At 35.6% G+C, this 27,582-nt stretch overlaps 1 pseudogene; it reads left to right on the forward strand.

The window, feature by feature from the left end:
- Positions 1–27,582, forward strand: part of LOC149247051 (arogenate dehydrogenase 2, chloroplastic-like) — a 146,490-nt pseudogene that overhangs the window by 39,757 nt on the left and 79,151 nt on the right.

Below are 27,582 nucleotides of genomic sequence, written 5' to 3' on the forward strand. Positions count from 1 at the left end.
CTTTATTTGCTTTATAATCAGCTTTGAATCTCCAAAAACAGAAATTGATTGGATTCCCATTTGTTTTGCTATTTGCAGAGTAATGATCAAGGATTCGCATTCTGCCACATTATTTGTTGCCTCGAACTCCAATTTAAAAGGAAAAGGGATGATATTATCTCCAAGTGTAATTAAAAGGAAACCATCACATGTTCCTTCTTTAGAATAGGCTCCATCAAAGAGTCACTTCCACACCCCTTCTATTTGTAACTCTATATTTACACTAGTTGAGGTAAGTTGCCTCTAGTTATCTTCAACCAACTCTGCATTGTCATGTAGCACGAAGAAAGAAAAGTCATTCTTCTCTTGGCTATATACAGGTGAATTACTTGCTCCGTTCTTTGTGATTGTTTTTACAAATCTTGTTTCTCTGTACAGTCTTCTTTCTTCTCCACCAAAAATTGGTATGATAGCATAAGCAAAATCTAGTTTCAAAACACCACCCAATTTAGCCCCCCATGACCTAGATAGCAACATTCTAAACCTAGCAGGGATATCTTCTACCACTACATCCATTACCAAGCTTCTAGTTGGGATCTAGGCTAGTGACACCACCATATCTTTAATGACCTCTAGACACTTGACTTTATTTGAATCAAAACAATACAGGTCTCTGTAAGGTTTAGTAACTTGTAGGTTTAGTTGTTTCATCACTGATAATGGCATAAGGTTACGTGAAGCCCCTAAATCAAACATCAAATTATGCAAGAGGAAATAATGAATCAATAAAGAAATGTAGAAAGGAGATGTTGAAGAATCTACCTCCTCCACATGTGGACCAAAAACCACTACTGTTTTATCTTCTTGCAGATTCACAGTGTCATTTATATTCACATTCTAAGATAGATTGATAAAATCAACAATTTCTCTTTGATAAACTGGTGTTTTTACCAACTCTATGAGGGGCACTTGAATTCTGATTTTTTCTAATTCTTTAGTGAGGCTAAACATATCAATTTGTTTAGTAGTCCTTTCATTTTCATCTTCACTTCTCTACACCACTGAGACCTCTTGTGGAATGGAAACAAGTTTTTCTAAAGGAATTTTTTCACTTCTATCTTGAGAAGACTCACCTTGAAGTATTGGAGTCTTGCTATTTGTATTCTGCTATTGATTTCATTTATTCAATTGTTTTGCAGGTTGTGGTTCTTATGGAGTCACCTTTTGTAGGGGAGATAGAACTTGCTGCTCACCTTCATTTTGTTGAATTCTCTATCTTTTCCTTTATCTCAAGTCATACTTCTTATGTAATTCTGCCTGCATAAAATCAGAAAACTGCTTCTAATATTCATCAATTTCATTCTCATCATAAATGGCATCTATTTCAGTGTATTCATATTCTTCTCCCTCAACACCTAGTTCATCTTCATCTACTACATACAATGTAGAAATATGATCATCATGGTCCCTAGAATGCTCCGGTACTTCATCAGGATTTGCCTCTAAGTAAAGTGGTGCTTGAACTCGATCTTGATCTTTTCTCTCCTTCTGCAAAACTTGCAGAGGTTGTCTTCTATACTGAGGATTAAAGTTGTTGTTCTGTTGTGTTTGCCTCTGAGAATTCTTACTCTCCAATTCTAATTCAATCAATTTATTAGAAAAAATTTTAATTACATTATTCATATCCTCCAATGTTTGACTTTGAGAGGATTCCACTTTAGCATTTCCCTTATCTTGGATAGGCTGTGCCTCTGGTGCTTTACCTGCAGCCACCAGATTTTCTTCTATTTCTAAGGCATCAGTTTGGATCTGATCAAGGGTTGTGGATCTTCTCTCCCTCAATGTGAATCTAAAATCTGATTCCAAAGCCCTTGTAAAAGTTATGTTTGCACCAGTAGGAGGGGGCTTAATCTCCACTGGAAGACTGTTGTACAATTTATTGAACCTTCTGATGAACTCCACAACACCTTCATCAGATTTCTTCTTAAAAGCATTAAACTCTGTGAGTGAATACCCATGGTCTCTTTTCTCTCCCCATCTCTGGGTGAACAAACGCTCCATCTCTTCCCATGTAGGAATAAAGTTATTAGGAAGTCCTTTAAACCATTTTTTTGCTTCTCCATCCAAGGATTGCACAAAAAGTCTTAAAACAACATCCAAGTGTTCAACATTGAGATTTTCTGCAAAATTACAAAACACTGCTATATGCTTCTATGTTGTTTATTCATCCTTCCCTCAAAAACGAGGAATAATTTTCAAGTATTCTTGAGTCATTTGATTCAACTGTTGTGGTAACTGAATAGATGCATACCTATTCAACAAAAATGTAGGTGCTGCCATGTTTTCTCTTGAACTTACTGAACCTTGAGTACTAGTAGGTGTAGAACCTATCTGAGGAGTAAATGAAGTTTGAAAAGGTGGCAATGTAGTTATAGGTTCAGGTTGAATAACTATAGTAGATACTGAGAAAGAAACAAACTCTAAAGACTATTCTTGACAATTGGGTTCTTGAAATGAAGTGGATGTAAAAGGTGACTCTTGGTCAATAAAAGATGAATGTTTGGATGAAAGATGTGTTGAACTGCTGCCAAGTGCAGACAGTGTAGGACTTGGTGTAACTGGAGTTTTTGGCCTTCCAACCCTCTTGGAAACTAGTCTCTTAGGGTCTGAAAGGGCTTGAAATTTTTATTGTGAGGTATCTGACCTCGTATGAGGCCTCTTTGAAGCCAGAGTTATTGCTTTCTATTTAATACAACCAAATATTTCCTCCTCACTGAATCAACCAGAGGAAAATATTAAAAACCCAGGGAAAAGTGTTCTTGACTTCTTCCCCGGCAGCGGCGCCAATTAATGTTGTCCCTTAAGAAACTAATTTCTTGGCTGTGTAGAAATTGTGCTTAAGACATTAATGTTTATTATTCTTGTCACTTATTTGTATGATATATCCTCAAATGAAGGACCTGAAAGACCTGGTTCTTAACCCTTAATACTTAGGTGATATGAAAGTCTCAGAATGCCATATGATGCTGAATGAAGAATGCTTTAAAAGGTTAGAGACAATATGTTGTTTTCACAAAAACTATTATCTATAACACTTTGAGAAGTTAGAGACAATATGCTGTTTTCACAGAAACTATTATCGGTAACTTGGAAGAAATGTTGAAGTAGGGGTTTTAAGTATAGGAGCGCTCTTTTAAAGAATTTTAACTTCATTCACATAAGTAAACAAAGACCTGCAGCATCATTACTATACTTAAAGAAAAGAAGACATATGATGACACATAACAGGGAAGTTACAAAATCATAGCCAACAATGTGTGGAAAACTTCTGATTCTTTCATTAATCAATAGTTGATCAAAAATACAGTAGTGTAGTCTCCAGGTTCTTCAAAATTCGAACCCTTTTTCTATAATTTTCCCTCTTCTTATACATCATGGGACAGTTGGTAATCACCAAAACTATCAAACTGCTTAACTATCTCCTAATTGTTTAAGGTAAAAGTCGTTATAGAATATTACATTGGAGGGCAAAGACACCTCATTCTTCTCAAGAAAACAAAATAACAATAAATAACAGAAATTAGAAGGTGATGGCTACTTGATGTTTGAATTTGTGGCTTGACTGTTGATGAAGTTTCTCTGTAGATGTTCTGATGATAGGTGGACTATTTTAACACATCAAACTGCATCTTTATCAAACTCTGTGCATGGACTTGTGGGTTATGGACCCACGTGTATATCATAAATGTTATGATTGGATAAAACACAAAGAAAACCTTATGGCCCACATATATATCGGAAGTCTTCTGATTGGTGGAAACACAAAGAAACCCAACCAATCACCATTCCTTTGGAATTACGGTCATCACCTCTAATTTTAGTTATTCTGCTAAAACAATGGAATTGGTTGATTTATGTGGAATATGGCAAACCTTCGTCTACCACAAAATCAAAAGGAAACAAAATTCTTGTTCATAATATTATCGCATCTGCCTTTTCCACAAACCTTTTCCTTCCCCAGGGACCCGATAGGAAACAAAGTTGCAACTTATAGACTTCTCGGGTCCGAAATTCATAATAAAACCCGTGCACTTTTTGACGCGATATTCGTCAGATCTTGTCCCTTCGTGATGAGCGGTTGTGATTGATCCGAACTTCAACGGATTAGATTACATTCCATAAACCATCGCGTCCATTTTTTGAATTAAACATCATCCATGTTAACCACGCGATTACCATCAGATTTGCATTCTTCAAGCGAATGACCCTGATTAACTGAGGTTTTAACTCGGTTTTATAACTTCTCGCATCCGATTTTGAATTAAACTTTGTCCTTGTTATCCACAGGATTACCGTTAGCTCTGTTGCCTATCGATCGGACGACTCAAACCTTCTCCCGGGTTTCTTACATTCAAAAGCCGTCAATAATAGAAAACAACACATTTCTTTCAAATTTCCACATTCTCTTTTATTTCCGTTATAACATAATATTTGCTTTTTTTTTTTCATTTTTGCGATAAAACTGAAAATAAAATTAAAATGACAATGGATGCCACAACAGGAAGGGTGCTTAAGATCACCAAGCAAGATCAAATTTTCAGGTTTTGTCAATGGAACACTACAAAATTAAGTGATTATCAAAATTCTATAGATACAATGAGATAGATCCTACAAAATTTGTGTTGATCAATTGTCTTGTTTTTTTGTTGGTCAACTGTCTTGTTTTGCATTTTTTTAAGAAAAAATTGATTCTTACGATGAAATGGAATGGATGTAATGCTAAAGATAAAAGCATGTATTAGAAAGTTATTTTAACAAAAAGAGGGACAAATAAGTAGAATTTATGTTATCATAGAACGTTTTTGAGGGATATTGTAATTGGGGATACAAACCAGATGATCATAGACAATATAAAGCATATGTAACTAATTTTTACTAAAAAAAGTATGTCATTTTTTTCTTCTGAAAAAATCAACAAGATTACCATCTAGAGCCACCAAGAGGTACTTGAACCGCACCATGAACAATGAGGGAATTTACAGAGAGTCACACTTGCCAGGGCCTCCCAATGTATGCCACCGAGGATATCATCCAACCAAAATTCCAATGTCACCAAACTACTAAGGTAAATTCCAACAAGTTACATACCTTGAGCGCCCTCCAGAGTGCCAACCCTCCCTAGATAGAGAAGACAACTTCACAAATGAAAAAACACATTGTCGATACCCATAGTTTCCATTACATAGAGCACTTAAAGCCAAATTGTTAAACTCAATTAATGCCAACATTTACAGTTGCAATATCTCCCACGCTTATGTAGGGGAATAAATCCCCATGCTTTCCTTATTGAAATACGATATGCGTGTATGGGCTCAATATATCTCCTCGATACACATTATGCTGGGATCCGTGCACCCCGATTGGGGAGACAAATAGACACATTATTAATTAGAATGGGAAAAAAGATATACCTACAATAATGGGGAAAATGTTTTGATTATTACCACCAAAAATAAAAACCTTCAATAAAGTGAACTAATGATAATCATTAGTGGACTAATAATAATCGTTATAAGTGCATGAATCATGAAGTAACAATCAATGTATCAATTGAGGAAAATAGACACTATAATTTATTCACAACAATAGTTTGTGTCACTTTGCACTAGAAGATAAGGTCTTGAGTTTGATTTAACAATAGTGTTCATATTATTTTTAAAAGCACAAATATACATTAACATTTTTTTTTCATTAGTCTGTCATTTAAGAAAACAGATTAGTAATATAAACTCATTATTTTCCAATTTTTAAGTGGAAGGTTTATACTCTATAAGTGAAAGGTTTATTAAAAACTTTGGACATTTCCACACTTCATATGATTCATTTTGGAAGCAATATTAACAACACAAATTCAAACTATGAAAATTTACACATTTTTTTCTCCTTTAGTTAATTATTTTAGGCTACTTGTAATAATATTTAATCAATTGATAATTCGAGTCGTGAAAAGTTACACAAATATTTCGAAAATTTGCACATTTTTTTCTCCTTTAATTAAATATTCTAAACTAATGGTAAAATTACTAATATTTAATCAATTGATTTTTCACTAGCAACTACATTGATGACTTCTATAATTTCTAATCTTTGATCAGTATTATAATAATGGGAGCAAGGTTCATTCTCTGTATAATTTTTATTTTATCAATGTTGTTCTCATTTCTTTTAAATGGATAGACAACATTACCCGTTAAAAATGGATTCTAGTTCACTTGACAAGGATTTGTCTCTTACCATGAATGATTTGATGACTTGTAAATTCTACATTCTATTTAATGAATTTAATAATATTAGCTACCCCCTCCCCCAAAAAAATAACATTAGAGTAGAGTAAAATTTAAATGAAACAACAATCCAAATAAATTGAACACTCATTTAAAAGAACAACTGTTGTACCTAGCTATAGGATGAGCTTGAAATTCTGAGCCCGACTATAGAGCGAACTTGAAATTCAAATACAAGGTGAGATGAAAGGGCAACCAATATTTTTGGAGCTATAGCTCTATTAATGCATGGGGGTAGTATATGTCACCCATTGGATTTTTTACTTCGCTAAATCCAAGGGTTGGCATACACTGCCCACATGCATTAATGGAACTATATCTCCACAAATATTGATAACCAGATGAAAGTTAGAGGATGAATTCTCTACATCATCTACTCGTACCATATTAGTATGTCATAAATTATAATTGTTAGATCTAACTGCTCGTACCACTTAGAGTGCACCATAAGACACCTTGAAGAAAAATGGGATGGGTTTTTGTTTGTTATGAACCATATACCTCATCTTTATACACTTAGGTATGGAGTTTGATGGGAAAATTACTTATGGTGGGGTGATTTCCCTGTCAAATACAATTAAACAAGATTCGATTCGTCAACATTGTTTTGTTAAAATGATCAAAATGGGCACCAGAATTGCAGAAATTGTCAAATTTAATAGGTGTTTTAGATTTCAAATTCCTGCATTACTCGAGGTTGTCATTGTTGGTGTACATGCAATTTAAATTAACATAGCATAAAGAACACTTATTTTTACCTGGTATTACATAGCTTTAGTGCTTTCATGTAGTTAAATTTAACTTAGCTTCTTTATGTATTGATTCTTTCATCACAAGTGATTATACAAAATTCATTCTCTCTTCTATTTTTTTTAATTCTTATAATTTTATTGCATTATTCTCCTGTTAGGTCTTTAACTGTGCATGCTCTAATAATTTAGCATGGTATCATATGATGAGGGCCTTAGAGAAGGTGCATGAACATTTTTTTGCAGGGTTGAAGATCAAATAATTTGAAACTACTAGGAGATTGAAAGTGACATAATTTTACACAAATTAAAGGTGTCAAAAATTGTCAGAGAATTGAATTGGTGAAATAATGGAATTCCCAACTTCTGTGATTCTCACTCCGTACAATTATTATGAATGGAATTTGATGATATTGCTTCATGTTAGGAGCAAAGGCTTGTACTAGATAGTCACGGGAATTGAGACAAAACCAATTTTTGATTGGCTTAACATATTTGGAATTGAATATGTAAGATTGTGTCTATCTTTGTCTCGTGGTATTATTTATTAGATCATTAATATTGATTTGTCACATGAAATATGGACTACATTGAAAGGATTATATGGTGATGAACATGATATCGAAGAATACCATTTGGAAACAGAGAGCTTGATCTATCATAGAAGGCATGAAACTGGTGAAGAATTTTTCAACAATATTGACATATATACTCGAGACAGTGTTTCACATGAAGATGTCACACATGAGGAAATATCTTCCACCATTGTTGATGGGAAATCAACTATAGATGGAGAAACTGCTTTTGAAAGCTTAGAAGAGGACTTTAATTCCTCTACTATTGATGATGTTGATGGTGTAGATATAGTGAGGTTCAACTTGATACTACCCCACATACACTGTCAATCGCAGAGTCATGCATGGCCATGCATGCATCCAAGGGGGCATCTATAACACTATGGATGTACATGCATGTGTCCATAGAGAGGAATGAATGCTTGCACATGCATGCATCTCTAAATCCATACTTTCACATGCATGCATCCATAGAGTAAGGCATTCTCATACATGAATCTATGGTACATGAATTTGATCGTCAAACACAAGTTGAAGTTGTAGGGAATCCATATTGGCATTCAACCACGGACAAGGAGAATCCGTCCTTGATCCAAATATGGAAGTTGATACCACTACTTTTGAAAGGGAAATTTCTTCCTCCTAATCCATTTATAGAGTAGTCCACCTCCATCTATGCACTTAGTTTGAGATTTGATCCAATTTATTGGTCAAGCAAGAAGCACATCATCATTGCATTATCATCAATAGAGGTCGAGTACAAAGGAGTAGTCAATGCCACCATTCAGGCCATTTGGTTGTAACATTTCCTTTCTAAGTTTGGTGTCATTGTCGACCATCCAAATTTGATACTATGCGACAATCACAGTACCCTAAAGTTTTGTAAAGTTCCAATGCAATGACAATGGACCAAGCATATTGAGCACAACATGCACTACATTAGAGGATTGATTCATGATGGGACCATCGAATTACAATATTGTCCTAGTTCTTCATAGACTTCCAACATCTTTACCAAGACTTTTACCAAGAAGATGCTTTACTTTCTACAAGATCATCTGGTGGTGAAGGACGCAACTCTCTAGGAATTGTCTTTTCCTTTAATTTTGCATCATATTTTGAAGGGTGGGGGGGTGGGGCGGGAGAGGGGGGGGGGTGTTGTTCCCGTTGTAGTTTTCCTCTTTCCTCATTCATCCATTGTATATATGGGTACCTAAAATGGTCTTATTGTCTAGACTCATCCATCTTGCATCATATTCACCTAAGTTATGCTTAAGGGAGGTGTTAGTGTACATGCACATTAATATAACATAAATCACACCTAGATTTACTTATCTTTAATTTTTTCATCTAGTATACATGCACATTAATATAGCATAAAGCACAACTATTTGCGCTGAGAGATGCATTCTACAACCCAGTATGACCCCGATGGGTAAGTATGTCGCGTCCTCAAAAAATAATAATAATAAATTTTGCTAATGTTGGCCAATCTTAAATTATATATAACTCTTTAATCTTCTTAATGGAATAAGATTAATTATTAAAATATAACTATTTGTTTGAATGGTAACTTATCTCATGCTTTTAATAGTTCCTTTATCATATACCTAAATTTGAATGGATCATAAATTTACCTTCAACAAATTTTTTACCACATTGAAATTCTATATTAAGTAAAATTTTAAACATTTTTACTCTTTACTAAAGCCAATTTCATTTCTCAAAGAAAACGAAAAAGGGTTAATTCAACACAAAGAATCAATAATATTGCTCCAAAATCTTTTAATATTTTGTTAGGATATTCCGACACATAGGAAATAGTTAAGTTCAACTTGGTCTAATATAGAGTTAGGTAAAGTGTGTTTCTTTACCGTTGTACATTTTGTAACTTACAATCCGACGGTCACAATATGTAGTGATCCGACGGTTCACTCTCTCCTCGGTATTACCGACACTTGATCTGTGATCTGGTTGTGAGCGGTGTCCTTTTGGTGTTCTTTCTGAGGAACTTACCCTGTAAATTCCTACATGGTATCAGAGCTATTTGAGGGCCGCGTCCGTTGGTGATCCAAATCTGAGGCCGGTAGAACTGCATGCGGCTGTCGTTTCCTAGATCTGCTGTTTCTGACTGCTTTCGGGCTGAGAGGACTGCTCTGTTGCGTTCGGAGCATCTGTTCCAGTGAGGAACCCCTTTCGTTTCACGCGAAAAGGTTTCCGGTAGCCCTAGCTGCGTCATTTTTCAGATCGGGAGGTATACTGTGTTTTTGCAGTTTACTGTTATTTTCTCTCTGCTTATTTCGGTTTCGGTTTATTTAGCCTTTTTTTTAACCGGATCTATACCTTTCATTTCTGCGTATGCTCTTTGCCCTACGACTCTGTGCGATCTGGGCAAATCAGAAACAGAAAGGAAGGATTTTTCTCATGCGTATGCTCTTTTCCCTGCACCTTAGTGTGATCTCGGAAAATCAGAAACATTGAGAAAAATATTTAGTTTTTCGACTAAAGCTAACTTTGAGCCGCAAGGTTCATTTTTTTAAAATATCTAGTTTTTTGGCTAAAGCTAACTTCAAGCCGCAAGGTTCGTTTTTCTTTGCATATTCGTGTTGGGTTTTGTGTTTTGTGTTTTGTAGGGAAAAACAGCTTTCTCAAGGCAAGCACGCAAACCAAGGCCCCCCCCCCCCCCCCCCCCTCTCTCTCTCTCTCAAATTTTTTGTATAGATCAATTGGTTCAAAGCTATTTTAAGAGAGTAGAGGTCTTGGGTTCAAGTCTCCATTTTGTGGGGGCAGATTTTTTCATTCCCGCACATTCGCGCACTTTGCCGGCAACTTCAACAAATTTTTTTCAGAAAGCCATAACGTCTTCATCCGGAAGCCTTTTTCAGAGCCGTTTTTTTTAAAACAGCCTAATTTTTCGAGCTCTATCCACTGGAACACTTACTTTCAGCATCTTCAGCTTCAGTTTTTTTTAAAAAATGGAAAGTCCATGCCAAGTCATTCTTGACAGCACTAACTACTTCCAATGGATAGCCTACATGGAAGATTTACTTAGAAGTAAAGGTCTCTACAGAATAGCCACAGACCAAGAGAAGAAACCAAAAGATGAAGACAAGGCTGCAAAATGGGAAAATAGACAAGATCAAGCACGTGGTTTGATAGGGATGTCTATTTCTCCTGATCTTAGATTCCATATTGCAGAACTTGAGACTCCTCATGAAGCATTGGAAAAAATCACTAAAGTTTTTGGGATTAAAAATGAAATTAGAGCCCATCAACTTGAAAATGAGTTGCTTACTTTGGATCTTAATAATTTTTCTTGCATTGAAGATTTCTTGTCCAAATTCAAGACCCTTAGATATCTCTTGGAAGGTGTTAAGGTTAAGAAAGAAGATAGTAACCTTATTTATTCCATCCTTACTAAGTTGGGACCAGCCTACTCTGTATTTGTTTCCACTTTCCATTCTACAAGGGAAGCTTTCATTTGTCAAGGGAAAGACTACAAGGCCCCTTCCTTTGACTCCTTTTGTGATTCCTTAATAAGAGAACAAGAAAAACTCTTACACCTTGGTCTTCTTAATCTTGGAAACTCTTCCAAGAAAGCGTTAGCCGCCCAGCAGCAACCAAATTCAAAGAATCCTAAGAAGTCATATGCTAAAAAGAATGGTCCTAAACCAAACAAGGGTCCCAAGCAAACTCAGCCTCAAAATGAAAGATCATTTCAGCAAAATGATAAGACCAATAAAAACAAATGGAAGAAGACTGATAGACATTGTAACTTTTGTAATCGAGATGGCCACTTAGAATCTAAATGCTTTAAGAAGATGGAAGCCTTGGAAGCCGCAATGAAGAAACATAACATCCATGTGGAGCATACTTCAACTTCAACTTCCGGGATTGCACTTTCTGCATGTCGTTGTCAATCATCTCAGTCTGGTTATGCATTAAATGTATCTTCGTCTTCTCCTTCTCATGAGCGGCTCATTGATTCTGGAGCCTCTTATCACATGGCCAAAAACCAAGCCATGTTTTCTTCTTTAAATGATTGTAACACCAAAAATATATATGTTGGTGATGATAGATCTCTTAATGTTGTAGGAACTGGAACTGTTCATCTAGACAATGGTCAGTTTAATGATGTATTATGTGTTCCAACCTTATCCTGCAACCTTCTATCTGTATATCAGATAACTCATTCAGGTGAAGGTAAAATTGTTGAATTTTCACCTCATGATGTTGTAATCAAGGATCTAAGAGATCCTAAACAGATTCTAGCTACTGGTATTGCTGATGATTCCACAAGGTTGTATAAGTTTCACAACTTTGGGTCATCAAATCTTCCCTCAGTATTTGTTGCTCATAATGATGAAGTGAGCAAACTTTGGCATGAGCGATTTGGTGACTTAAACTATCGCTCCCTTCAGCATCTATGTAAAGAAAATATGGTGACAGGTCTTCCTATGGTATCTTGCAGAGATGGTGTTTGTTCCGGATGTGTACTCGGAAAACATCATTGGGACAGTTTTGACAAACGTGCCTCTTGGCACGCCTCAGCCCCTTTACAGCTTGTGCACAGTGATTTATGTGGTCCTCTTCCTGTTGCTTCATTCTCTGGCTACAAGTATTTCTTAACTTTCATTGATGATTTCTCCAGACGCACTTGGGTATACTTCTTAAAACTCAAGAGTGAAGTATTTAACACATTTTTGGCCTTCAAAGCCTTTGTTGAAAAACAATCTGGACATCAAATTCTTAAGCTAAGAACTGATAATGGTGGAGAATATGTTAAAAACACATTCATCAACTTTTGCACCGAAAATGGAATTCAAATGCAACATACTGTTCCATACACTCCACAACAAAATGGTGTAGCTGAAAGGAAAAATCGCACCTTAAAGGAAATGGCTAATTGTATGCTGCAATCTAAAGGACTTAGTCTTAGTTTTTGGGCTGAAGCAATTAATTGTGCAAATTATATAATCAATCGCACTCCTACTAAGGTTGTAAAGAATATCACTCCAGAAGAAGCTTGGAGTTCCATTAAACCAGATGTAAGTCACTTTCGTGTTTTTGGAAGTGAAGCATGGGCCCATATTCCAGATGAAAAGCATAAAGCTTTAGAACCTAAGAGTGAGAAATGTACTTTTGTTGGATATTCTGAAGATGTAAAAGGTTATAGACTTATTCCATTTAAGTCCAAAAATGTTATCATTAGAAGAGATGTAAAATTTGATGAAAATAAATCGGCCTGCTAGCCTAGTCCGGTGGATGTGCCACCTCTTCCTATCTCTTCTACTTTTGAAAACATTTCTTCTTCAGATGATGAAAGTGAGGATGATAATCCTCCCCCACCTTCTCATGATCCTCAACTTCCAAGATGGGTCCGTGCTACTCGGGATGCAGCAGGTGATCTTGCCGGTGATCCTACAGATCAGCGACGTACACGTTCTCAGTTTGAAAGAGCCTCTTCTTTACTGGCTCAAGCTCCAGTAAATCACGATCCTGACACTTTTGCAGAAGCTTCAGGCCATCCACATTGGGAAGCAGCTATGAATGAAGAATATCATTCATTGTTGACAAATGATACATGGGATCTTGTTCCTCTACCAAAGGGACGCAAACTTGTTAGATGTAAATGGGTTTACAGAACCAAGTATGGACCAGATGGGAAAGTTGATAAACATAAAGCTCGTCTTGTTGCTAAGGGTTTTTCACAGGTTGAAGGCATTGACTACACTGAAACCTTCTCCCCTGTTGCCAAAATGAACTCTATCCACCTTGTTCTTTCCCTTGCTGCCTCTTTAAAATGGGAAGTCCATCAGATGGATGTTAAATCTGCCTTCTTGCATGGGGACTTGCATGAAGAAATCTATATGGAACAACCCATTGGCTTCATCCAAACAGACTCCAGCCTTGTATGTCGACTTAAGAAATCTCTCTATGGTCTCAAGCAAGCTCCTCGGGCTTGGTATGCCAAAATGGATAGCTTTCTTTTAGAATCTGGCTTTTCTCGGTGTTATTATGACAATACTGTCTACACCAAGAAAGTGGGCAACTCCCTTATCATCCTTGTTCTTTATGTTGATGATCTTATTCTTACTGGTAGTGATCCCAACCTTATAAACCATGTGAAGTCCAGCCTTAAAAAGAAATTTGAAATGACAGACTTAGGACACTTACACTATTTTCTCGGTCTTCAAGTCTTGCAATCCAAGGAGGGTATTTCCCTTTCCCAGTCCAAGTATGCTTGTGATATTCTTCGTCATTTTCACATGGAAGACTGTAAGCCAGCCCCTTCTCCCTTTCAGTCTGGAGTCAAACTTTCAGTCTCTTGTACTTCTCCTGAAGTTGATGCTACCTTATACCGTCAACTTGTAGGAAAACTCTTGTATTTAACCCATACTCGTCCTGACCTTTCCTTTGCTATTGGCCTTGTTGCTCGTTTTATGCAAAACCCCCGTGAAAGTCATTGGAAAGCAGCTAAAAGAATACTTCGTTATGTTCGAGGTACAGTATAGTTTGGGATTCATTACAGTGCCAAAGCAGCTCCTCTATTAGTTGGTTTCACTGATTCTGATTGGGCTGGTGACCCTGATGATCGGAAGTCTACTGCCGGTTATGTCTTCACTCTTGGTTCAGGACCTATTACATGGGCTTGTAAGAAACAGGCTACCATTTCTCTTTCGTCAGCAGAAGCTGAGTATCGTGGTGCCGTGGAAGCTAGTAAGGAAGCCTTGTGGCTTCGTCAGATCCTATCAGAGTTTGGCTTTGAGCAGCAGCATCCAACCACACTTTGGTGTGATAATCAAAGTGCCATTCAGCTATGCAAAGATCCAGTCCAGCATCAGCGCAGCAAACACATTGAACTACACATGCACTTCATCAGAAAGCTCATTCATGACCATGTTCTGGAAGTGAAATATTGTTCAACAGATGATCAGGTTGCAGACATCTTCACAAAGGCTCTCACAGAGGCGAAGTTCACTAAACTTTGATATATGCTTGGAGTTTAGGAAGTTGTCACTAAGGGGGGATAGGCTCTAGTGCCTCCTTCCTTCTCCTATTGTGTCATATTTGTAAATCCTTCAATCCTATCCCAAGTTGTTCTTAAGGGGGGATGTTAGGATATTCCGACACATAGGAAATAGTTAAGTTCAACTTGGTCTAGTATAGAGTTAGGTATAGTGTGTTTCTTTACCGTTGTAAATTTTGTAACTTACAATCCGACGGTCACAATATGTAGTGATCCGACGGTTCACTCTCTCCTCGGTATTACCGACACTTGATCTGTGATCTGGTTGTGAGCGGTGTCCTTTTGGTGTTCTTTCTGAGGAACTTACCCTGTAAATTCCTACATATTTCCTTTAACTAAACATTTGTAAAATGAATCTTTAAAAGAGAGCCATATCCCAAAGATATACTAAAATCTTTAAAGACATAAATATTTCCGTATCAAAGTTGTAATATTTAAAAATTATTATTGTAATGTATTTTTATTATACATTTTGTTATCGTGCCATGTAAAAAACATCATTAAATCTAATATTGATATTATAATATTAATATTATATTTAATATTAATATTAATATTATATTTAATATTAATATTAATATATTATAATATTAATATAACTAAATCTAATAAATTTGGATTAATGCAATATTAAATTTAATATAATATTCAATTTGTTATATTATAATATATATTAATATGTCATGATATGTATTAATTCTAGATATATATCGAGCGAAGAACAAAGACATAAAGTGATAGAGGTGGAGAGATATGGGGAATTTCAAGGGAGAGGAGGAGATACAATGAAGGAGAGGGAATAGGAGGAATGAATATAGAGAGAAAGAGAGAAAGTGAGGAGTGAGAAAGGGATATAAGGTTGAGAGAGAGAGGGGGAGATACAAATATGGAGGGGGAGAGATAGTGACAAGGTTTGAGGGGAGAGAGAGAGAGAGAGAGAGAGAGAGAGAGAGAGAGAGGTTCGAGATTGATGAGCACCAGTATTGTAGCAAGAATGTTGCAACTCCTGGGGCTACCAACTTTACTTCATCAACTCGGGGTTCATACAAACTTGGAGGTGACAGTGTTATATACACAAGTAGATGCAATGGGTCCACTCTTTTGTCATTGCCGAGCTGGACATAGGCCACTAGGGTTTCTTCAACCAACGTTCTATTGATTCAGAAGAAGTTTGATTACCAATTGAGAAAGGGGAATTTTACCCTAATTGAGAGAATTGAAATGCTATCTACTGCAGTAAAGAAAGACTAAAATAAATGCTCAAAACACACAACTCATCTAGCTACTTGTTAAGATACCGTGCTTCAAAATAATTCTAGGCTAACATGTGAAATTATAACTAACTTAAGAATGCAACCTATTCTAATCAAACATTTAACTGATGTGCACATGAATAAGCGTAATGACCTTTTTCTTTTTGTCTTTTTTTGTGAAATATGAATGCTAATTCTTCTTGATTGTGTGGAAGGTGGGTTAGGTGTGGAGAGAGATGGTTGTGATGGGTTAGAAGGCTTCGGAGGCAAGAAGGGGTCTTCTCCTATCTTTTGTGATGCATTTCTCACAAATCAGGCTCAAAATGTGCCACTACAAGTCGTCCTACAGGATGTCCTAATTCACCTACAGGATCACCTGTTTTTGTACAAGAACAAGCCGAAAGCATAAGCAGTGATTTGGATAGTGGTATGGGACTTAGGGAAGGTGAGTGAGGGAATGAATAAGGCAACGAAGTGGTTAGGACTCCCTCAGAACTCAAACCAAAGTTGTATGATGGTTGGATTTGCCCAATAAGCATGGCAAGTTGTCCTTGTGAAATGTTAACTCAGATTATGGACTTAGTGACTTTTGGTGATCATGGATGGGTATGGTTAGGTTGAGGCTACTGATATGAGGCCTTCCTTCACTATTGAAACTCATGTAATATACACATCATTGTTGGAATTTACCCATAAATCATGTCAAAACAAGAGAGGTTTACATCAACATAGGAAAGCAAAATTTCATCATTTATTTGCCTAGTCCATGCATGGAGATGTTGGCAGCCTATTGTGAAAACACCATGAAATATAATACAAAGATGAAGATATCAGAAATGAAAACTACAACCTATCTTTGAAAATTGAAAGATGCTGACCTAATTAACAAAAAACCCTAAATTTCATAAGAAACCATAATTCTGTCTTTTTGGGTTGAATGAGCTTCAGCCTTCTGAGTCAACTCAGTGTTGGATCAACGAAATGCTCATTTTCATTAACATATCAAAAAAATACATAACAATGTTTTGTCACAATCCTTCAACTCGAAAGTGCTTAGTTATCTTGCATAAAAAAATTTGAATCCTAATGAGGTTCTAGGCCTCCTTATTTATACAACTGAAGTTTCCAACAAATTCCTTAAATCTAGGGAGGCTTGGCTCCCAATCTCAAGATAAACTAGTCCTTAACTATCACTAGATCAGCTGCCAATGATCATCATGACTCGGCTACCTACAAATCCAAGCTAGTGTGATTTGATTGAGGGATCTTCGAATGAGTGAGGATTTAATGAGGAAGATCCATCTCCTATAATCTCTCCTTCTTGTCTCATTCGAGTTCCTGCACCTTAATTAGCCATAATTTTCCATAATTTGCCATAATTTGCTCCAAAAAAACATGCAATAAATGCACATTAGACCACTAGTCATAACATATTACTTTTACTCATCTCATTAAGAAAAATATAACTAAAACATGTAAGGAATTATGATAAGAGCTGATTTTAGTAAGCTTGCAGGTGTATTAAGGACCATATATTTACCCAATGATGAGCCTCATCAGAGATAAAGGGAGAGAGGGGAAGGACTAGAGAGAGGACTTGAGATAGAGGAGGAGAGAGGGAGGGATAAAGAGATGGAGTTGGAGGAGGAGAGAGGGAGTGAAGAATAAATACAAAGAGAGGGAAAAGTGGAGAGAGAGTGTGTATGTTTTGGGGTGATATAGAGAGACAAACAAGGAGAGATGGAAAGAAGGGGGGAGAGAATGAGAGAGGAGAGATGGAGGGAGATAGCGACTGAGTTGGAGGGCGAAGAGAGAGATGGGGGGGGGGATAGAGTGGGTAGGAGAGAAAGGAACACAGAGGAAGGAAGAGAGAGGGGAAATGAGAGATATGAGAGAGTGAGTTGGAGGGGGAGAGAGAGGTGGGTAAGAAGAAATAAATATAGATAGAAAGGTGGAGAGAGAGAGGGAGTGATAAGGAAGATAGAGAGAGAGGAAGAGAGGAGAGCAGGAGGGAAGATAAATAGAAGGGGGAGAGATGGAGAGGGAGAGGAAGAGATAGGGAGAGAGAGATAGATATGGAGAAAGAGTGGGTATGCTTTGGGGGTGATATAGAGAGAGGAACAAGAGGGGGAGGGAGATAGAGATATAGATGGGAGGTGAAGAGAGGGAAGAAGAGAGAGGTAGAGAGAGGGAGGGAGGGAGGGAGAGATAGATATATATGGAGAGAGGGTGTGTGTGTATTTTGGGGGGCGGGGGTGAGATAGAGAGACAAAGAAGGAAAGATGAAGGGAGATATAAATATAGACGGAGGGGGAATAGAGGGAAGCAAATTTCTTGCACAAGATGCATTGATTTAAGTGTAGATGATGGTTTATAATCCTATTTGGTTGCTTGCACTGGATACATTTATTTTATTGTAGATCTTGATTTCTAATTATATTTGATTCTTTGCACTAGATGCATTGATTTCAGTGTAGATGTATATTTCTAATCCTATTCGATTGTTTTCTCTATATGAATTGATTTTAGTGTAGATGGTGATTTCTAACCCTATTTGATTACTTGCACTAGATGCATTGATTTCCATGTAGATGTTGATTTATAATTATATTTGATTTCTTTCACTAGATACATTGATTTCAGTGTAGATGTTTATTTCTAATATTATTTGATTTCTTGCATTAGACACATTAATTTCAGTGTAAATGTTGTTTCCTAATCCTATTTGATTGCTCACATTACATGGATTAGATGTTGTTACTCTTGAGACTGTAAAGTAATAAAAACACTTTTCAAGATTAGATGGAGAGGAGAGAGAGGGAAGAATATTTCTTGCACTAGATCATCGATTTGAGTGTAGATGATGTTTTCTTAGGGTTCTATTCAATTACTTGCTCTAGATGCAATGATTTCAGTGTAGATGTTGATTTCTCATCCTATCTGATTTCTTTCTCTAGATGCATTGATTTCAACATAGATATTTATTTCTAATTCTATTTGATTGCTTTCACTAAATTCATTTATTTTAGTGTAGATTTTGATTTCTAATCCTATTTGATGCTTTCACTGAATGCATTGATTTCGGTGTAGATGCTTATTTCTAATCTCATTTGATTGCTTGCATTAGATGCATTTCTTTTAGTGTAGATTTTTTATAATCTTATTTGATTTCTTGCATTAGATGCATTATATGTTGTTAATATTGACATTGTATATTATTAAGAAACAATATTTTCAAGATATAGATAGTAATACCTAAAAGGACACTATTTAGAATTAATTAGCTATCAAAATTTGCGATACCGAAATGAAATAGATGTGAAAAATCAATCCTTGCGCAAAGTGAAAATTAAACCTTAACAACATTGCATCCTTTCTACATCACCAACTAATTACTAATAAGCAATTACATATATTCAAAATATATTCAAAATCACTTATATTCAAAATTACTAATAAATAATTGCATATAATAATGCATTCATAATATTTATAAGAGGAAAATATATATTTACAAACATTCAAAACAAATCAATATTCTTGAAGGAGTTGCTATAATTTTTTGGAGAAATAAATAATGTAAATATTTTATAATTATAGCCACTCATTAAAAAAAAATATATTATTTCTTGACTTTGCTGAATAGACTATAGATAAAAAATTATCAAAATATTCTTGAAGGAAATAAATTATTTCAGACATTAGAAAAGAAAAAAAATATTTCGAGAGTAATCTTGATGTAATAAATTATTAAAACTACTGTTCAAGATATATTTAGTAATACATGGAGGGACACTCTTGAGAATTAATTAGTTGTCAGAAGTTGTGATACCTCAACTTAAACGAAATAGGTGTGTAGTATCAATCCTCCTACAAACTATTGACTAGATTGTCTCCCTTCTTCATCACCAACTAATTACTAATAAATAATCACATACACATATAAATATATAACAAAACAATTGTAACATTCAAAAACATTATCATCCAAATGCAAACACATAAACACACAAACCACTCAAAGCATTCAAGCACAAATGTACAAACCATTAAAGGCAAGCAACATAGATTAAATTAAATAAGAGAATGATATGGTCATGCCAAGCAAAGAAAACATAATGTGAATTTTGAAGTTAATCTCAATAATATACATAATAATGATAATCTAAAAATGTGACATTATTTCCCTCAATTGGAACCAGCTTAGATCCATCTAACACTGTATCTATCATGCGCCGAGAGGGATCAAATCCCTCGAGGCGTATACCTTCTTTTTGGAGTGTAGAACTTGAGGAAATGTTTACACCTATAATAAAGTGGACTAATGATAATTACTATAAGTGCATGAATCATGAAATAACCATCTGTGTATCAATTAAATCATGAAGATAGACACTCTAATTTTCGAAGTATTACCTTGTGTCACCTTGAATTAGAACATTACGGCTTAGAGTAAAAGTTTTAATTTTTTTTTGGGAAAAGAGAAAATTATTCATATTATTTAAAAAAAACACAAATATATATTCATCATTTTTTTTATTGGTATGTGATTTGGGAAATTATACCAGTGATATAAGTTTAAATTATCTAGAAATGTGAATGGTTCATAACATAAAAATCACATACTATACTTAAAAACATTAAAACAACATTAAAGTAGAGCATTGAGGCACAGTGTTAGCATGTTGGTCTTCATTATGCACATATACCCTCTGGACCTAATGGATGTGGCTCTCTATCAATGTCAGATGAGGAAAAATACACATTTGTTAGGTTCTTAAAAAGAAGTATGGCGTTTCTATTAAGTTTATCAACTTTCTCAAGTAGCTCTATCATGAATATGATTACTCTTATTGTGTGTATTCACTATCTGTGAGGACTCTTCCCATTAAGGTTTTTTATGTTTTATGTTCTAGTACAGATTGACAATTTACAAATAGGAGGTTGTTCTAGATTTGGTAGAATTCCCAGCGTCAGGTATCCATTACGTTCTATCCTTCTTTATTTGTTCATAAAGGATGAATCCTCAAGATTAATTGACTTGTTCCTCCACATCAGAAATATCCCTTTGGACAACTGCAAGGATTGTGTCCATATGGCGCACCACGTTTACCATAGTAGATACTTAGTCTAATGTGTGGTGAACAAGAGATGTGCTAGTATTAGAAAGGTGGGTGAGATTAGGTCATCACCATCTACATTATGTTGAGGCCCTAATGATCTCCATCTAACGATGATGGAGGGAATAAAATGGGGGGTGGGGAAATATAGAAGGACCACTCTAACAAGCTGGGTGAAAAGGAACAATTTCCTAATATGGTGAATAAGCTATGGCTACAAGAGAGTTGAGAAATTACTAGGGTGGAAAGAACCAAAGTGCGTGGTAGAAGGGAAATGTCTTAGAGAGTGAACCTAGAATGGAAAAAAGGAACCAGGCGAACTCTGAGATTTCTATTATAAAAAAGCAAGGTAGCCACCGTTCCATTAAAAAAAGAAATAGAAATGATATGACACATAAAACGCCATTTTATACACTTGTTCTCATTTTTATCAGTGAGAAACTGGTTTTTCATGAAATTATTTTTTTCTTACAGTTAACTAATGCAAAACATTCTTTGGTTTTCCCTGTAATGATTTGATTTCTCCATGGTTTATCCTTCATTTCGTAGTTTCCTATCCTAACTCATGCAAGGTCCTATTAACTCTTGTTCCAAAATCAAACTGAATGCAAAACACACTTCATGCAAACTAGTTTCTTTTTTGGTAACAAAAGTTTTGAGGAAAATTTAAATTGCTGAGAGGAAAACAGATTCAGTAGGTGAAACCAATGCATAGCTGAGATCCGAGAATAAGAGAGGAGGAAGTGAGTATGAAAAGGAGCCATAGTTAGCTTCATGCCCTGAGTCAATTAGCTTTGTAAATATTTGGTAAGATAATTAAACAACTCATGATTTATTTGTTTTTCGAGTGACATTAATCAAACACTTTGCAAAAAAAAATCATCATTTGTCTAGTTGTGGACAAATTTATAAAATGAAGAAGTAGGTGATGGGATATACTATATAATTGGTGAAAGTTAAGACATATTATATAAGTAGTGAAAGTTAGCAGTTTAAGTCTTGAAATTTCAACTAGTAGATAGATGACAAGCATCCCTTTATGCAACATATTTTTTTTTTGTTATTTTTGTTTTTACATTATTTTACATTCCCTTGTTATTTTTATTTTTATATTAATGTTGTTTTTGGTAAAATGTTATTTGTTCATTTCTTTATTAGAATTTCATTATTATATTTTGTGATCTAAAATATATTTATAATACATAATTAAATTCAAAATCATGAAATTGTTCGAAGGCGATTATAAAAATTTAACCAGCTTAAATATTATATTCCAACAATTTCTAATGATATTTCAAAGTCATTAAAAAACATATTTAATTTTTTTTTTTTATAAAGTTGAATAATTAGATATAATGTTTAATGTGCTATTATGTTTCATTACATGTGTTGGTTTCTCATTATGTCATACTGCATCAATGTTGTTTATGATTTCATCATCTTCCATGCTCTGTTTTGTTGAAGAATCTAGGGCAAATTAGGTGTAGTGTGATTCTTCTTTGCTTGATAACAATTTGTGGAGTCCTTTTACTTTTTTTTTGTTAGCTTAATCTTCTTCTTATTATTATTAATACATGTGTGTGTACTTCATCAAGTTGCTATCAAAACATAAGAACAATAACACAAGATGTTGGCTCTCCGCCAAGGCCAAAACCTCTCTTCTCTTGAGAGGAAAACCCTTTGGTAAGTTTTCTCTTATTGAAGCTTCTTTCTTGATTAATGCCAAACCCTATACCCTTGACTATAAGATCCTCCAAGCACAATTCAAGTTCTTTCAAGATTACATTTTCTTGCAACATTTTGTCATCCTCCTTCTAGCACTTCATCTTTCTCTCTTTGGCACTTCTTCTGACAACTGTAGAGACCTTCTATTATACAATCTAGAATGTCCCTTGACCTTTTTCTTCGTTCACTTGTGATGGAGCCTTTCTAACTTCAAGTGATGAATTTGTTTCTTCTCAATCGAGCCTTCTTTTCCAAATATTGTAGACTTCAAGCAACATCCATGCAACCCTAATTCTTTGCACGTGTGAGGGAATCTCCTCACAAGAACTAGGTTAGACTTCTCCTACTCCATTCGCTTGCATACCCTTCTTCCATGCTTGAGAGAGAGGCCTTGTAGGCCTAGTTTGAACCCTACACAATGAGGTATGGTAAAATTTAAGTTACAATTGTCATAATTGCAGAGCCAACTCTTCTTTACTCGCACGTGTGGCTGTAACTAGCCCTTTAACACATCGATTTTCTTCTTCCTTTCTTCGCTACATTGGATACCCTTTTCTTGTCCTCTTGTTACCCTTTTTGTGCCTTGTACCTTCATAGATTTCAGAGAGGAATGCATTGTATTTTGAGGGAGTGGACAACCTCTATATATAAAGGTTTGTCCCTCCTTTAGGCCAACTTGAAGGCTAACTTGCTGCTTTGAGGCCGACTTTATTTTCTTTGCTGCAATAGCTACTTTTCATGGTGCCATTTCTTCTTTTGATGATGTTTTTTCTTGGAGGATACTTGACTTTGCTTGGAGGTGTTTTCCTTCACTTTTATACATAAATATACATAATGTAACATACCCTTAAGGTCTTCAACATAATTCTTTTGACTCTTTGACTCACCTATAGCATTTTGACATGTGCTAGACCTACTTCAATGGGCAAGAAACTCATTGACATATATTATAAAAATAATATTGATTTTCTTGACTAAATACAAATGTCAAAAGTACATTTATAAAGAGAAAACGTAGTTACATTTCCTTCAACACTCCCTCTTAACTAGGGAGGTATTCATATGACATTACAAGCTGTTTGACTATTATCAATCTCTCAAGAATTCACATAAGAGAAACAAGATTTGCAATCCATCTGTTATAGCATCATATCAATCAGCATTGTCGTAGTGTAAGGCCTTGACTAACAGATCCATCTTGTCATGAGATCATGAGCTACAATGCTAGCGAGACCAATGATTTAGAGACACCTTCATCATTGTCTCTCAAGGTACATACCCACCCCGGTGTTCTCTGAGCATGACCTTCTAGGACTATTCTTATCTTGGGTTGCCAACCCTCAAAGAATATCGGTCCTCTTGCCTACTCTTGTCTTGGATGCGTGGGCCTCAAATAGTATCAGATGCAAGATGATTACCCAATCCTCCCATTATTTGTTCCCAAGCGAAGACAATAATGTTGTGTCTATCTTGTGTCTATATTTCCATTCATGGCCTTCATCTAGACTTACGGTTGTTAGTCCTGGTCTAGTGCATGACCCATGAGATGGAAAAACAGAAATGTCAGTCCTTTGTAATCAAGGGTGATCCAAAACTCCCTCTTGATTAGGGACTTGTCAGATCTCCCTCTTAACTAGGGACTCTTTCATTCATCAAAAACTTCTTCTTCATGGGTCCTTCAGCTGCTTGATGTCATTTCTTGCTTGATGTCATATTTATTTGAATGTCTTCTAGGTAGGGAACAATCCATTGATCACTTTCCTTCCTAGTTTTTCATGTCATTACTTCCTTCGTGGAAAGTGTCTTTCTTTCCATACATCAGGTTTTCTTTTCATATGGCTACTCCTTTGTCTTCTGTCCATGCTTCAGAATACTCTTCTCACGGATGCTTCATTTTACTTGCTTGTTTACATGCTTCGACCTTGTAGCCCATCATGACTTCATCTTGATATTGCTTTAACATTTCTTTTCCTTTTGCTGGATGGCTTCTTCATTACGACATATTTGTAGAGTAGAATTAGTTATCTACATCTTCATATGTCCAAGGCCTTAATAGGTGTCAAGGGTCCTTCCTTCCTTTGTCAGAGTTGTCAAGCCTTCTTTCGGGAGATATATTTAGAGTATCTTTTCAGATAGTGATTCTCGGCGATCATGGTGTTCTTCACATGCTTGATCTCTTTCTTCATTCGCTTCTTCTTAGATAGATAGGTCAACCATCTTATGCTTCTTGTGAGAGCGTTTCTTCATTGCTTGCTTCCTGAACTAGTCAACATTTCTTTTTGCTCATAGTCAGCAATCTTATACTCCTTATGTGAGCATATTCTTTTGTTTACATTCATTGGATTGTAGTACATGCCTTCGAGCATGTTCTTGGTGAAATAGTTTCTTTCATACTTGATCATGTTATAGAACTATTCCCACGACTCAATAATATACAAATCATAACATGATTAAACTTTGATGTACACATACCTCATCTTGATTCTCCTTTGATCATCTTAGCTTCATTTGGTTGTCATTGGTGTGGCCCTTCTTGCTTCATCTTAGCTTTCCTGCATATCATCCTTTTCTTGAATCCCATGAATGGGATTCCCAATGAGACATTTTCTTTGATTTATGAACCTTCTTTTGAAGATTCTATCATAGGATCTTAAAGATCCTTGCGTTGCAAAAGTTTCTTTTCTTTTTGATGATAGAGGTCTTCTAAGATTCTTAATCATGATCAATTTTCATTTCAGTGTGGATGAGGTCCTATACTAGGTATGCTCTTTCTACATGAATATCTTGACTTATATCTATAATGCTCCTTATTCTAGAAGATATTTCTACGCATGCATTTTTATTCTCATTATAAATTCTACAGTTTCGTGAGTATCTAAAACTCTATGTACTTCATGCTTCTAGATTCTAGAAGATGTTTCTAGCCATGCAACTTTATTTTATTCCTACATGCTCATATCCTACTCAAAAACTTTGAAAAAAATACTTGAAGTAAAGAGTTTGACCTAGTCATAGTAGAGATCCTGAGGATCTTCCTTCTTTTGCTTCTTGTTTTCTTATTTCATTTTTGGGTCACACGAGGTTCTTCCATTTTCCTTTTGTTGTTGTTATCCTTCTTAAGATTAGGACAATTCCTTTTGTAGTTTCCATATTCTTGGCATCCAAAACATTGGATTTTGGACATGTCTTTGTTGTTTGTTCTTCATGGACCAAATTTACCAAATTTACCCTTTCTTTTGGGCATGGTAGCGAATGCTTGCTCCTTTGATCCCACATCCTCCTCTTCTTTAAGTTTGGTTTCCTTTGTTCTACATAGAGACCACATTTCACTGGGTGTGGTTGCTTTCTTCTTGGAATATATGCTTGATGTGAAGTTGCCCCAATCCTCAAAAGGAACATTGAGTACTATAGTTGTCATCTCTCTATCAGACATGAATTCCCCAAGATCTTCAAGTTGATATCTCATTTAAGATATTTTCATGAAGTAGGGAGCTATTCCTTCCTTTGTTATCTTCATCTTGTATAATTCGTTCCTTAGATATATTACTTCTCTGGTTGTGGATACCAAGAATAGCTCTACTAGCTTATGATAAATTTCTTTTGATGTTTCAAATTTGGAAACATAAGGAATGAGAGAGTCTTTGATTTATTCTATTAGAATCCTTTGAGCTCTTGTCTCATCCTCATTGTACTTAGCTAAGGCTTCAGTTTTTTTCTTAGCAGGGATAGAGATATTCCATTTGACATGTTCTAGGAGATCATTCTCCTTGAGAAGTAAATCAATCCTCTTCTTCCATGCAAGAAAGTTATTGGTACCTACCAATTTGTTGCTTTCCTTGCAAAAAAGCATTGATGTATATTCAGAAGGGAACATATACTTACTTGATATATCTTGATGGCTTGCCTTTCCTAGGATCTTGATGTTCTTCAAGTTGCCTTCTCCAAGTGGACTTGGTTGATGATGAGATTTTCTTGATGACTTGTAGCTTGATGTAGGTCCTACTTCAGTATGCTTTTCTTTGTAGGTGTCTTTATGTAAGGGTCTGCTTCTTGCTATCTAGTATTCCTTGTTGAATGATAGGTGATATGCCTTATTTCCCTTGAGTAGATTTGGCTTGATGCTTCAACCTTGTAGATTTATTTTCTTGATGAGTGTTCTTGAGTTTCCCTTTCCTTTATGTGTCACCTTAGCTCTGATACGATGTTGAAGAATATAGGGAAAATTAGGTGTAGTGTGATTCGTCTTTGCTTGATAACAATTGGTGGAGTATTTTTACTTTTACTTTTTAGCTTAATCTTCTTCTTATTATTAAGGCATGTGTGTGTACTTCATCAAAATTATATCAAAACATAAGAACAATAACACAATATGTTGGCTCTCTTCCAGGGCTAAAACCTCTCTTCTCTTGAGAGGAAAACCCTTGGGTAAGTTTTCTCTTATTGAAGCTTCTTTCTTGATCAATTACAAGCCCTAAACCGTTCACTAGAAGATCCTTCAAGCACAAGTCAAGTTATTTCAAGATTACTTTTTCTTACAACACTTTGTTCTCCTCCTTCCAACACTTTATCTTTCTTCCTTCGGCACTTCTTCTCAAAACTATAGAGACCTTCTATTATACACTCTAGAATGTCCCTTGACCTTTTTCTTCCTTCGCTTATGATGGAGCCTTTCTAACTTCAGGAGATGACTTTGTTTCTTCTCAACCGAGCCTTCTTTTCCAAATATTGCAGACTTAGAGCAGCAGCAATGCAACCCTAATTCTTCACACGTGTGATGGAATATCTTCACAAGAACTATTTTAGACTT

Source organism: Pinus tabuliformis, chromosome 7 (assembly GCF_031772625.1).
Source record: "Pinus tabuliformis cultivar Carrire ecotype Pingquan chromosome 7, CPIR1, whole genome shotgun sequence".
NCBI lineage: Eukaryota > Viridiplantae > Streptophyta > Pinopsida > Pinales > Pinaceae > Pinus > Pinus tabuliformis.